At 37.5% G+C, this 15,148-nt stretch overlaps 1 pseudogene; it reads right to left on the reverse strand.

The window, feature by feature from the left end:
* Positions 1–15,148, reverse strand: part of LOC131533791 (NACHT, LRR and PYD domains-containing protein 12-like) — a 68,626-nt pseudogene that overhangs the window by 49,232 nt on the left and 4,246 nt on the right.

Consider the following 15,148-nt stretch of genomic DNA (forward strand, 5'->3'; position numbering starts at 1 on the left):
GTCTTTCCGTCCCCAACTGTAAGACCTCTTGAAATTATAATTAAGACATTTCTTACACCATTTAACGTATTTAAAACTTTTTATGGCCTTAAGTTTGATACAACTCACTTGTTTTTTAGGACCTGCGGGAGATCTGTATTTAAGGTAGCCCGTCGGGCAGGCACTGATATATTTTAGTAGCCCGACTGGAAAACACAACAGCCCCGGGACGTCGGGCTAGCGATTTTGCGAGCCCTGGGACTAGTATCTGTAAATATTAAGCCGCAAAAGACTATTTAAATATGAATCCTGCATGTTCTGCGCGTCTCTTAAAGGGTTACTCCACCCCAAAATCTAAATTTTGACAATCAAAAAAAAAAAGACATCGTCAGAATAGTCAATCTGCCATCAGTGCCAACGCCACGGTTGAACCACTGATAGCAGATGGACTGTTCTGATGATGTATTTTATAATTTTCTGGGCCTCAACAGTGCAAATTGTTTGGCAGTCAATGGGACAGGCACAAGTCTCCTGGTTTTCATCCAAAATATCTCAAATTGTGTTCTGAAGACCAAAGAAACTTTTACAGGTTTGGAATGACATGGGTAAGTGATTAATGACAAAATTTTCATTTTGGGGTGGAGTAACCCTTTAATGAATGAATGGCGCAGACACGTGGTTTCGTTTACACACATACTGAAGCGCGTGACGCTCACGGTGATTTTAGAGTCAGCACAACATCTCCAGAATAGAGGCTGACATTTTTTCGGGATTCCCACGGGTCACGGGAATCCCGCGGGAATCCCGTGGGATGGGAAACAAAATCGCTACGAATCACGTGATTGGGACGGGACAGGAAAAAATGTCATCGGGAGTGGGCGGGACCGGGAATAGTAATGATACCCAACTTTATACACAAATATACCTTTTATATAAATAAACTATAAACTATATATTATAATTCTGAACTCCGTTCTAGTTGCCCTGTCTCGCTCTCCTCCTGTTTGCTTTGGTGTGGCTGTGTGAATGACGCAGTCCGTGACGGACAGATCGTTAACGGCTGGTCTATGTGGTAATACACACTATCATTCATCGACCTCAAATATGGCTTTTCATCTGAAAGATGTATGTAGTAGCAACTTTACATGGCCGCTCAATATGATGTTAATCTAGAGAAATTTGCGCTATTGAAGTGTTTGTGTGGAGAGTGGAGCTGAATAGCGCGCTCGCTGCAGGACAGACGCCGCTGCGCTCACTTGCTCTTAAAATCTCCGTAATTTTTGGTCATACAGATAAAAGTAGCCTAATACATCTTTCAAATCTGTAAAGACTCGTTTATTTGTGTACACTCAGAATAACAACGAAACGTTGCGCTTTAAAGCAATGAGGGTGCGCTTTAGGTCTCTGAGCGAGAAACTTCGAAACTCCGTCTTTGAAAAATATATCTATAGAGAGTGAAATGTCTACTTTCAAATGAAAAAAAAACAAAATTCAAATAGAAAACGTGTGTGTTAGCATGGATGATTTACATAAAATTTAGCAATGTGTGCAATGTAGCCTACACTGTGCATAAACTGGCTTTCAGTTCAATATAATAACAAAAAAACTACATTTTGGGTTTCTATTCAACTAAGGTGGGCACGCTGTGATTTGTACTATATTTTTACTGTAACTGACAGATTTCGGCCAAAAAAAAAAAAAAGTATAAAAAAAAAACGGGATTGGGAGGGAATGGGAGTAATTCTTCCGGGAGTGGGCGGGACGGGATTTTCCCCCCAGTTTTTTTGTGGGATTGGGACGGGACGGGACGGGACGGGATTTTTTTTTTGTGGGAGTGGGACGGGAGAGGTTTCAAAATGCACTCCCGTGTCACCCTCTACTCCAGAACTGATCTGAGAGCACTTGATGAGCATTTTACCATTTACTTTGAGTAAAATTAGCGCCATATCTTATACACACTGAAAATTAAAGATATTCACAGCAACCCGTCAAAATAAAAATTTGGTTTAACTTAGAAGACATTATTGTGCCTGAAATATATTACTATTATCAAGTAGAATGTACATGTCATGATCTCCAGCTGAAGTGCCCATGAGCTCCTCTAGAGGGCACTCCATTCTGTACCTTGCTGTTCACTCAGGACTCCATTTCCCATAATCTTTTTCCCTGACTCATTAGCACTCGATACCAGTTCACAGCTGCTTCATATTAGTAGGACTATAAGCATAGTACACACACTCTCTGTCTTTGCTGGTGATTGAATGTTTAGCCTTTCCGAGTTTCTTAGATTTTGCCTCTCTCTTGTTTTGATCCTTGGACTGTTACTTTGTTTTTGATTTATTGCTGCCTACCCTGACCTTTGCCTGTCTTGTGGATTACTCTCTTGCCTGTGCCTCGGATGTTATTGTTTGCTGGTGTTTGACCCTACCTGTTCTGACTATGCTCCATGAAATAAAGCCTTGCTTATGGATCCCCAACTCTGTCGTCACGACTCCCTTCGTTACAGTACTACTACGACTACTAGGGGGAAGTCGTGGCCTAATGGTTAGAGAGTTCGAGTCTCGGGCCGGCAGGGATTGTAGGTGGGGGGAGTGACTGTCCAGCGCTCTCTCCACCTCAATACCACGACTGAGGTGCCCTTGAGCAAGGCACCAAACCCCCAACTGCTCCCCGGGCGCCGCAGCATAAATGGCTGCCCACTGCTCCGGGTGTGTGTTCACGGTGTGTGTGTGTTCACTGCTGTGTGTGCGCACGTTGGATGGGTTAAATGCAGAGCACAAATTCATATTCGTATGTCACTTCACTTCACTTCACATCACTTAGTTTTTTAAGGAATAATCATACAATATTTCTTCCATATTTAAATTTTCATAGTAAATGATGTTTTATGTTTTTAAATTTATGTTTTATGCCTTCATTTGATAACCAGATAATTTTAAATACACAACACAGAATTTCATAAGGCTATTTTAAGAATAAATAAATGTTGTTTTTATGCATTCAAACAATTAGACATGCAAAAACAGAATTTGGTAACTATAAAACAAGGTGAGAAAAAATAAAACGGATTTCATGGGGCCTTATGAATGTATCTTTAAAGAGAACCGACTGTCTTCAGAAAAGTTTTCGATGGCATTCCCATCTGATAGAGCAGTGTTCATGAGCGCAGCTGCTTTGTGTACAGTCATTACCGGGGAAACCGCTGTTTCTGCCTCTCCAAAAACGAATAATCAGTTATAGTCATGTTATAGTTTAAATTTAAAGATATTAATATTAATAAGGTGAGTCTGAGAGTCTTGTGTTTATTTGACGGTGATTTCATATTTCTTGTTTGTATGAAGGCTAAATACGAATAAAAGGTGAACATTAATTTATTTGTACTGCTTTTATTTCTAAAATATTATATAGTTTTGTAGGAGGAGGCTTCATAGACTTGGCAAATTCATTTTTCAGAAGTTTGTTGGTACGTACATCCGTTGTGGGCATTCTGTGCAGTTTGTCTGAGGCTTTTTTAAATATTGTTCATATCGTTATCAGAATTATGATGTATTGACCGAAATTAAGCAATATATTGTGATATAAATTTTGGCCATATCGCCCAGCTCTACTCAAAACAAAACAGCAACTCCTTTGGGTGGTAATTTCCTTGGACACCAAACAGGCGTTTGATAGGATAGAATAGGAATATTTTTATGGTGCCCAAGGAGTTCGGCTTTGAGGATGGATTAATATCATGGATACATTTATTATGTTGAGCCTCAAGCATCCATATATACTAACAATGTTAATTTTGCTTATTTTACTTTGTCACGGGGTACGCACTATCCTCTATCTACTGGGACTCTCTCAATAATGCTTAGAACACTTCCTGTATTTCAGGGAATAATCCAAAAGAGAAGTGACCTTAGACTAGCTTTATATGTGCACCAGCTTGTTACTTTGTTAACGATCCAATCTGCATCTATTTCCAAAATAATATGCCTACTAGATGAATTTGGAAAATTCTCTGGGTATAAACTGAACCCACAAAAGATTGAATGTCTACGCATAAATCAATCTAGCCATAACATAAAACAGACTGACATTCCTTTTCATCTAAATTATTGAAATATTGGCATCATAGCATCAGGCAGTTTCTATAGATTTGTGGGTAGTGCATCAATGATGTCAATGTCCCATTCCACTACATCTCAAAGATGCTCAATTGCCGGGCTGCCCAGTCCTTTTCCTGGAGATATACCTACCTGCAGAGTTCAGTTCCAACCCTGACCAAACACACCTGTCTGTAATTATCAAGTGCTCTTGAAGATCTTAATTAGTTGTTTTAGTTGTGTTTCATCAGGGTTGGAGCTGAACTTTGCAGGAATGGAGATCTACAAGAACAGAATTGGGCACAGATTACAATCTGGTGACTGTTGAAGCTATGCGAACTCACTGTTATGTAAAAAAAAACAAAAAAAAAACACATGATCTGAGCTTTTTGACATTATCCTGCTGGAGGTGGCCGCAAGATGGGTACACTGTAGTCATTAAGGAATGGACATGGTCAGCAACAATAGTGGCATGACGTGTAGCCAAGTATGGTAACCCGTACTCTGAATTTTTGCTCTACACTTATCCCATCCAAGTGCACACACACAGTAGTAAGTAGTGAACACACAGACACACCGTGGCGTGGACACACACCCGAAGCAGTGGGCAGCCATTTTTGCTGTGGATCAATTCCATTGAAGGTGGAAGAATGTGCTGTTCATTCACAACTGCCCAATACTGCAGACTGTGGTGTTTAATTAAAATACTCCAGCATGTCTGGCACTAATAATCATGCCACATTCAAAATCCACATTCCACATTCTGATGCTTGGTTTAAAACTCAGCAGATCTTCTTGGCCCTGTCTACATGGCTAAATGCACGCTGTCATATGATTAGCTTATTAGACATTTGCATTAACCCCTTAACTGTCACCCCCCCATTGTTTAAAATAGGCATGGAAGTGCACTATCCAAACTTATTTTGTTGTAATTTATGAACACTTTGGAATACAGACCTAAGGTTGGTCTCTTTTTAAAGAAGAAAATCAGCAGATTATTGCAAAAGTGAATTAAAAAAATATATATAAAAATTATTAAAAAGTTATTGAAGTTTAAATTTACTGTAAAGAAAGACTTTATATATAATAAATATTTTATATAACAGGTTTTACTCTAAAATGGCTATAAAATTAAAGCCTTATGTTTAAATAAGTTATGTTTCAAATTTGAAGTTGACATGAAAACAAATTGAGGTTCCTGTGAGATTTTATTTAGGACGTTATACCACAAACAGCCACCGGGTGCCATCCAAACTCCATTGAATTTGTTTAATGCATTTTTTCTGTCACAAATGTCTAGATTTATCTGTCAATATTACTTCTATCACAAAAAAATAACCACCAAATATGGAATCCTGAGACTCAGACCTTTCCAATGATATGTTTGTTGTCAAGATTATAAAAGGTTTTGATTCTAAAAGACCATAATGCACTTGTAATATGACACTTGACACCGCCGCTAAGGGAGAGGAGATCGCCAAAAGATTTTAAAAGTACCATTTCCATGGTAATGCAATATCTGATTTCAAAATAGTGAGCTTGAGCTTCTAAGCTTTCAAATGATATATAATTTTTGATAATTACTTAAAGATGTGATGGAGAAAAAGGACAACAACAAAAAGAGCTCCAAACGTCCCACAGGTGGGACGGTGTTATGGAACAGGTTTACCTGAAGTGGCCAGGGAGTGTACATGTTTACCACATTAAATACCTCAATATGCTGAGTTGACAGTTTGGACTCTTCAGTCCAGTAGAGAGCAGCTTCACTCCTGAATCCTGCAGGTCATTGTTACTCAGGTCCAGCTCTCTCAGGAGTTTGATGATTGTAAAACCGAAGCAACAGTTTTACAGCACTGATCAGTGAGTTTGCAGACAGCCAATCTAAACAGGGTAATGAGAAATAATTAATTACATACACAATGCATAGTTAGAAATTGATGTTTGAGAGCATTTGATGCATTGTCTCATTTTTCTGATAAGAAGGTGTCTGCATAGAACATGAATGTGAAGGTTACATCCCAATATTGTATAAAAGAAATGATAACTTCATATGTGGAGTAATTGATGATTTATTAATCACCATTATCATCATGTTCTCATCCTTTTTCATTAATGTCTTTCAATATCTCTTGACCATGAAACACTCATGAATTAGAGTACAGGTAGAACAATCCTAAAAGTATATACATACAAAAACACATGAAAGAATATATATTAAAATTTGAATCAATGTGAAACAAAAACCTCAGTATGTTGAGTTGACAGTTTGAACTCTTCAGTCCAGCAGCGAGCAGCTCCACTCTTGAACCCTGCAGGTCATTTTTACTCAGGTCCAACTCTCTCAGGGAGGAGTCTGATGATTGTAGAGTTGAAGCCAAAATCTCACAGCACTGATCACTGAGATTACAGATGGACAATCTAAACAGTGTAATGAAAAATAATTCATTACATACATACAGTATAAATAGAAATTGATGTCTGAGAGCATTATCATTGTCTCATGTTTCTGATAAGAAGGTGTCTGCATAGAACATGAATTGTAAAGGTTTGCATCCCACTGTGATGTTGAGTTCTGTCATGGCCTGACTTACTATTGCAATACATCTATATACATGCTGCTGCACATATACAATATAATTACATGAATCATTTAACAATGACCACATTATCATACTGTTTTATTCATGTCTTTCAATAGTTAGCTTTTAATATGCTAGCTGTATATATAAAACTCAAATATATATAATCACACATTATTTTTTATTAACATTTGAATCAGTGTGAAAGCCAAACCTCAGCATGTTGAGTTGACAGTTTGGACTCTTCAATCCAGTACAGAGCAGCTTCACTCCTGAATGCTGCAGATGATTGTTACTCAGGTCCAGCTCTCTCATGGAGTTTGAAGATTGTAAAACTGAAGCTACAATTCCACAGTGCTGATCAGTGAGATCACAACCTGTCAATCTGAAAATAGGGGACATGTTGGTGAGCTGGTGTCTCCATGAGATTGCAAGACTGTAATATGTCCTTGTGTACCGGACGTTGTGTGTCAATACATATTATATCATTATACGATTTTGCAGATAATATCATCAGACAGTGCAAATGTACCCTTGTTTTGGCTCTCTATGGAGTTGTGTAGTCTGGGTGTTTATTTATATATTTCAAATTAAGACTTTGGATAGATTTTTTTTAAACTTATGTAAATATTTTTACTGACTAGTTCGGTGACATTCAACACTTCAGCTGAAATAAATATTTAGAGAATCATAAACCAAGGCTGGAAAAACTTAGAGAATGAATGAGCTGACTTGGCCAAAATACACAGAATCCCCAAAAGCACAGTAATTTTAACTTCAAAGTCTGCATGCAGCAGAAATTGTGATTGTCCTACCTATTGTGACACACCTGAGTGAAACAGCTTCTTGAATGAGAAAATGTGGGACTTGGTTTTGTCCTTTGGCAACTGATTTGATTTTTGGATCATTGTTATTTACTGATTAATGTGACCGTTTCATGAGTGACAGGCTGCTGGAGAGGAAGGATTGAAACTTGTCTGGCTATTGGACGATCTTATTGTCTGATTTAAGAATATTAACTAAATCAATTCAAAAACAAATTCATACTCTAACTACTTTAAACTGTAAAAATTAAACCAATGAGCATTGTTAAAAAACTGACAATAGTCTAGTCCTTATAAAGCAGGTAGGTAAAACAGAAATAAGCATATCTGCATTTTGTCAGCAAATTGATTGTTTCATCATTTTTTTTATTCATTTATTTATTCACATTAACAGCTGCCTTACAATTGTATTAGTTTTACTCATAGCTTGATTATGTTTACAAAGTTTTATAAAAAAAATATTTTTATCATTTATTTCTGAAATATATTTATTGTATTAATTTGGTAAAGAATAAAAAACAACAACACTTAACTGCAATAATTTACATTGTATGCTTGTGAACAAACCCAGAAGATCCTATTCACCACCATCAGTTGTTGTCAAATGTAACTATTGCACGTTCGTATTTTCACACTTACAGAGCTTTTCTGCAGTTCCTCACAGCAGGTAACAGTCTCCATCTCCGTCTTTTGATTTGGTGGTGAATTTTTAAAATCAATCTCATCCAGCACCTCCTCTGACATCAGGATTATATTTGCCAAAGTTGAACACTGCGCAAGAGTAAGACTTTTTCTTTTGTGTTAGAGTTTAAAAATGCCTGCATTTCTTCAACAACAGAGTTATCCTTCATCTCAATCAAGCAGTGTGACAGATTTATCCATCTGTCAGGACTGACGTTGTTTTTTTGACCTCGTTTGAGGTTGTGGATTATTTTCTTGATGCTCTCTGGGTTGTTCTCTGTGTGTATCAGTACATCCTGTAAGAGTCTCTGACTGGACTCCAGTGAGATGCCATGAAGAAATCGAAGGAAAAGATCCAAGTGTCCGTTTTTACTATTCAAGGCTTTATTCGTTGCTCCTCTCAGAAATACATCCAGAGGAACATTCTCACACTTATTTCTGGACTTCCCTGTCAGGAACATTTTCAGAACCTCACTGTTCTTGTGTAAATAGCAGTAAAACACATACAGTGCTGCAAAAAACTCCTGAAAGCTCAGATGTACAAAGCTGTAAACCTTCCTCTGATAAATCACAGATTCCTCCCTGAAGATCTCAGTGCAAATCCCAGAATACACTGAGGCATCAGTGACGTCTATGCCGCTCTCTCTCAGGTCCTCCTCATAAAACATCACATTGCCCTTCATCAGCTGATTGAAAGCCAGTTCAGCAAGTTTCACAATCACTTCTCTGTTGGACTGCAGGTGTTTCTCTGGATGTCTCTCTGCATACTTCTGGTTCCTCATATTCGTTTGAATGAGCAGGAAGTAGATGTACATTTCAGTCAGAGTTTGAGGGATCTCTGCACTGAGAGCTTGTTTCAGGATGTTTTGAAGCACAGTGGCTGAGATCCAGCAGAAGACGGGTATGTGGCACATGATGTGGAGGCTTCTTGCTCTTCTGATGTGTGAGATGATTCTGCTGGCTTGATGCTCATCACTGATTCTCTTCCTGAAATATTCCTCCTTCTGAGGGTCATTGAATCCCTGAATTTCTGTCACACGGTTGATGTAGTTAGAGGGGATCTGATTGGCTGCTGCTGGTCTGGTGGTGATCCAGATGAGAGCAGAGGGAAGCAGATCTCCTTTCATGAGGTTTGACATCAACAGACCCACTGATGAAATCTCAGTCACATCAGAAACTTTCTGACTGTCTGAAAACATCAGAGTAATTCTGCTTTCATCCAGACCATCAAAGATGAACACAACTTTACATTCCTCATAAATCTTTGAGTCCAGATGCTGAAGTTCAGGATGAAAGTCAAGCAGAAGTCTGTGAAGACTATATTGATGACCTTTAATCAAGTTCAGCTCTCGAAATGTAAGCACAAACATGAAATCTACATCCTGATTGGCTTTTCCCTCGGCCCAGTCCAGAATGAACTTCTGCACAGAGACGGTTTTTCCAATTCCAGCGATGCCTTTAGTAAGAACAGTCTTTATTTTGTCTTTCTTCTCTCTTCTCATCTCCTCATATCCTGGTTCAGATAAAGGATTAAAGATGTCATTGCAGTTGATTGGAGTGTCTTGGAGTGTCCTGTAACTTTTCTCCATCTGTAGCACCTCATGTTCTTCATTCACTCCTTCACTCTCTCCCTCTATGATGTACAGCTGTGTGTAAATCCTGTTCAGGAGAGTTTGATTCTCTTGTAGTTTGACTCCCTCAAATAATCTCTCATAATTGTTCTTCATGCTGGTTTTGTGCTGGTCTTTGACACTCTGTAGATCATCGTGCACTGGTTGATGAGAATCACGCTGCAGAGCTGCTTCTGTGTCATGATGACTGATGTGTTTCTGACTGTAGGAGGATGTGAAGGTCTGAGAGGACACATATCTGATCTGTTCAGCTCTCCCACCACTGAAAACACATTTAGAAGAACAGAAACTCAAAACAATCAGAAAATACCTTTATCAAAATACATAATATATTTAAATGCCTCTAATATTAAATGATTTTATTTAAAAATGTAAACTACATTTACAATTGATCATTTAATAGACTCCTTGTAATTATAACAACATTTCTGTCTATTGTGGCCAATTTACTTCCGGACATGACAAATGGAGTTTCTCACTGTTCTGTTCAAATACCAATTTTGTTTCATATGCATTGTAGTTTATTAATGCACATCATTTATTTGAAGGCAGATAATGACTTGCATTGTATTTAAATGATTACTGAACATTTGAATACTGTACACATTGTAAAACAGGACATTCAGACAGCACACATATGGTAAAACATAGAACAAGGCTCCTCATCTACATTGCATGCCAACAAAGGACTTTTGCTACGCACACTGAGGACTGACGGAATGACCCATTTGGTGTTTCTGATCCTGTTATGATGGCTCGGTCTTTGATGAATACCAATACCATGCGCAGGGTATAAAATGAAAAATTTGCGGGCTGATTTTTGTAACTTTGTTTGTTGTTACTTTATGGTAATTTAATTGTTGTTGTTTTTCATCTTGCTTAAATAAATTGTAATAATTCCTGTTTTGTTGTTGATAAGTGTTATAAGCTAAAGTGATTGTAACTTATGTTCACTCATTAATCACTGTAGAAGTGAATTACAAATAAACACATTTAGACCCTTGTCTGTTCAACTCTAAAGCTCTGAGTTATCTTCTGCTTGGCAAAACACAGAGGCTCTGGCTCATTATTTATACACAATAATGTTATCTGAGCGCTCAGGTTAAATCCCACACCACCCTATCAGAAATCAATGAATATAATTATACTGTAATTATTTGTATCAACCACAACAACATTTTTAATAGAGAAAGATTAATTATATTGTAGTCAGATAAAAATAATAATAATAATTAAACATCATCCTACAACTATTTTTGTTCTGATTATTGGTTCAAAATAGATGTGTAAGTTTCCATATTTACTATCACAGAAATCCAATAGAGAAAAGCAAATAAAGCACAAAAAGAAAGCACAATTCTTTCTTTAAAGTTTACTTTCATGATTTGTATTTATCTGATGCACTTGTTGTTAAAAAGGAATATTAGTTGATGATTATTTCTGACTATTTATTTTTCTCTCTCTCTTGGCTCTTATGTTAAATGTCCCACCCCACATGATTATACTCAGACAGGGTCAAAGGTCACAGCATCATTACTGAATTCAGGGACTAAAACATGTTATACATGATACTCACACAGAGTCAGAGGTCACAGGTCCATCACTGAGATGAGGAAAACCAGTGGAGCTGTTACTCTTCATAGACTCACAGCTAGATATTGGAGATGCGACTCTCTTTCTCTTCCTTCTGATTATACTGAGAAAAGACAGAACTATTTCAGATTGCTTATCTGTAGTAATCGGTCTTCTTGAATTTACAAATCAACATTTGTCAAAACTAGAATGTGTATAACATAGTTGTAAAGAAAAAACAGATGTTATAAACACATTATTGATTTAATAAAATACACACTTCAACCAATTACAAATGAAAAATAACCAGTATGCATCAGTGGCGTTCTGTCCATATAAGCTGCGAATGCGCCGCATACCCAGGCCGTCTGAGAGAATGAGTTTACAGGCTAATTAATATAAACATGATTATAAGTTGATCCCTTGTCATTTGAGATGTGACTTAAAGCTTAATAAAGTGTTGGGAATAAGTATGTAAAATTATTTATTTGAAAACAATGGTCATTTTTCTGTAAATCTGCATCAGTGACGGAAGCTTCTGGGTAAGCGGGTTCTCCGCAGCTTTGGCGCCTCCGCTCTGTGGCTATGACTCGTCAGGATTGTAGCGAGTTCTCAGTGTTTAGCTGATAGACGGCTGATTTCATGTGCGAGGTAAGCTGTCCGCGAAGCGCTCGCCCAAGTGGAAAAATGCGCTGTTGCTGCCAGATCTCGATTGCCGAAAATTACACTGTGTTTGATGCAAAACTAACCCGACGAAATCGCATGAAAAAAAAACAAACAAAAAAAAAAAACATCATAACTGTATATTTTCATACTTTCTCAAGCAAAGCAAATTTTGAAAGTCCACTAGAAACATATCTGGTCATAGACAATGTTGAAGACGTTATTGTCAACATGCCTAAGTAGTAAATAAATAAATAAAAGTTTATAAAAATGTATATAAAATTTGAAATAGTAACAAACATCAGGAAAAAATAGGAAACAATACCTTTGTTTTCCGTATACTTGTGTCGCTTACAGTTAAAGTCCTTCTGTGATTTTATTGTTGTTTGCAATGTTACTTGGCAATATTTTAAAGATATTATTATTATTATATTTTTTATTTTTAAATTTTTGGTATTTTGCATGGTCTATTATTGTCATCTGGGTGGGAGTTTTAACTCCTATTCACTGGGAATAAAAAAATAAATGGGGGAAAAAGAAAAAAAAATCAGTGCTAATCTTAGCACTCAGCATACCAGTTAAAAAGTCACCGCTCGCCACTGGTATGCATGTAAAATACAACTTGAATGAGAGGTAAATCTGAGAGCCCAGCAGCCAGAAAAACATCCCAGTTGCCCTAAATGCTATTAGTGTTTTTCTTTCTTTAAAATAAAATGGAGACAAATAGTACTGTATAAACCTCTTAATTTAATGAAGCAGATATTAAGATCAGTGTCTTCTTTTATCTTTTTCTTAACCATCTTTTTCTTTGCTATAGTACACTTTGAAAGTGTGTAGACCAAGAGAAAAACATCAGGGTTTGTTCAATATAATCAGATACGTGGGAAGCTAACTGTGTTGTTTTTGGAAAGCTGTCATAATTTTCCTTTACAGTCGCATGCTTGGCAAGCAGCAGGGGCACAAGTCCCACTGAGGACAAAATACATATAATTTTCAGATTTTTCAGAGTGCACAAAATGGTGTAGGTTAGTGGTTCTCAAACTGTGGACCAAAGCACTACTCTGGAACATTTAGCACTAATTAAAAATGTTAGGGGCTTTAGGAACATGGTAAGAAACAACAGGTCTGCATCATTGAGCACCACAATTTTAATCTCATGCAAGAACAAAAACAAAGAGCATTCAAAACTGAATGGATCATCCACAAGGCTAGATATATGTTTGACCTTAAAGTTGGTGAGCTATATTTCCTGTAGACAAGAGTGGTTTGTTTTGAGCGTAATAAAGATAATAACAGGTGTTCAAACTTCTAGACAGTCAAAAGTTCACAAAAAACTTATCATTAAATAAGTACATTATCAAGTGTTAGTTGGAGTGCAAAACTTCTAAATGTTACTGCTGTATAGGAGTTTTAAGATGCTGTTCTCATCAGGCTCTTCTAAAGATCTTCCAATGGACTAATGAAGCTCCTGTAGCACCAAGATATGTGTATTATGTGAATGCTGCTCACAAGTCCTTAAAGGACAATTCACCTCCATTTAATGCCCTTTTACAGTAGATATTCAAAGTCTTGGTTGTGTGGACTTTCAGTGAAGGGACAGAACATTTTCAGGTTTCTTTAAAAATACCTTCATACTGTATGTAATTTGAAGATTAAGTCTTGGGTTTGGAACGACAGGAAAAACTTAAGGAAAAACAACAATACACGGTTGTTTTTCCTTAAGCCAAACTGACCTTAGGTTAAATTTCAGTGGTTATGTGGGTGTTTCTCAGCAGGCATCTGCGAGTTTAACTAGTAATCTTTATTATTATTATTATTATTATTATTAGCATGAATATTAAATCAGATGTGACAAAACAGCTCTAGAAATCTCTGAATCAGCTCTGTCTTGGGTATTTGCATAAATCTACCAACTTCTTCTGATCGTTAAATCACTTCACTGGGACACAGTACAGACAGTTTTAGAGCTTTGGTGGTTAAGCAGCATTGAATATTTTACAATATTGTCTGTCTTCTTTTCTTTATACAGTAATTTACTAATGTCTGTTTTACCTCAGTAAATTATTAACCATTTTAAATTATTTTATATCCAAGTTTTACTACAGCAGATAGTTGAGAAATTTCATGATACTCACACAGGGTCAGAGGTCACAGCAGGTGAATCGCCAAGATAAGGGGGCTGAATCATGGAGTTGTTACTCTTCATAGACACGCAGCTGAATCCTGGAGACGCTACTCTTCGAGTGTCGGCATCGCCGAGATAAGGGGGCTGAATCATGGAGTTGTTACTCTTCATAGACACGCAGCTGAATCCTGGAGACGCTACTCTTGAGTGTCGGCATCGCCGAGATAAGGGGCTGAATCATGGAGTTGTTACTCTTCATAGACACACAGCTGAATCCTGGAGACGCTACTCTTGAGTGTCGGCATCGCCGAGATAAGGGGGCTGAATCATGGAGTTGTTACTCTTCATAGACACACAGCTGAATCCTGGAGACGCTACTCTTCGAGTGTCGGCATCGCCGAGATAAGGGGGCTGAATCATGGAGTTGTTACTCTTCATAGACACGCAGCTGAATCCTGGAGACACTACTCTTCGAGTGTCGGCATCGCCGAGATAAGGGGGCTGAATCATGGAGTTGCTACTCTTCATAGACACACAGCTGAATCCTGGAGATGCTGCTCTCTGAGTGTCAACAGGAGCCTCCTGTTCTTTCTCCTCATAGACACTCATTTTACAGGCTAGTCTGCTTTACCTGCTAGATGAGACTTGATTCCAGGCCTGTATGTGGAGTCAGAGAACATGCATTACAAATTGAATTTGGATACACTAAAGTAAGTTAAAATTCAATTTTGGGGTTTTACTTATTAAAATTTATCTTAAACTTTTTCAGGATTATTGGAAATAATTTGACTACTTCACATATAACTCTGTAGTCTCTTCACATAAGATAAATGATGCACACATTCTGCATCTCTCTCTCTCTCTCTCTCTCAATCTCTCATTCAGATCATCAGCTCAGTGAATACACTTATTTAAACATAGCTATGGGAAGCGTTATACATGGACGTGTGTGCGGTTGCCGAACTGTATTAAAGCTTTAATCAGAATAAAACCGTATATTAAA

Source organism: Onychostoma macrolepis, chromosome 03 (genome assembly GCF_012432095.1).
Source record: "Onychostoma macrolepis isolate SWU-2019 chromosome 03, ASM1243209v1, whole genome shotgun sequence".
Classification (NCBI taxonomy): domain Eukaryota; kingdom Metazoa; phylum Chordata; class Actinopteri; order Cypriniformes; family Cyprinidae; genus Onychostoma; species Onychostoma macrolepis.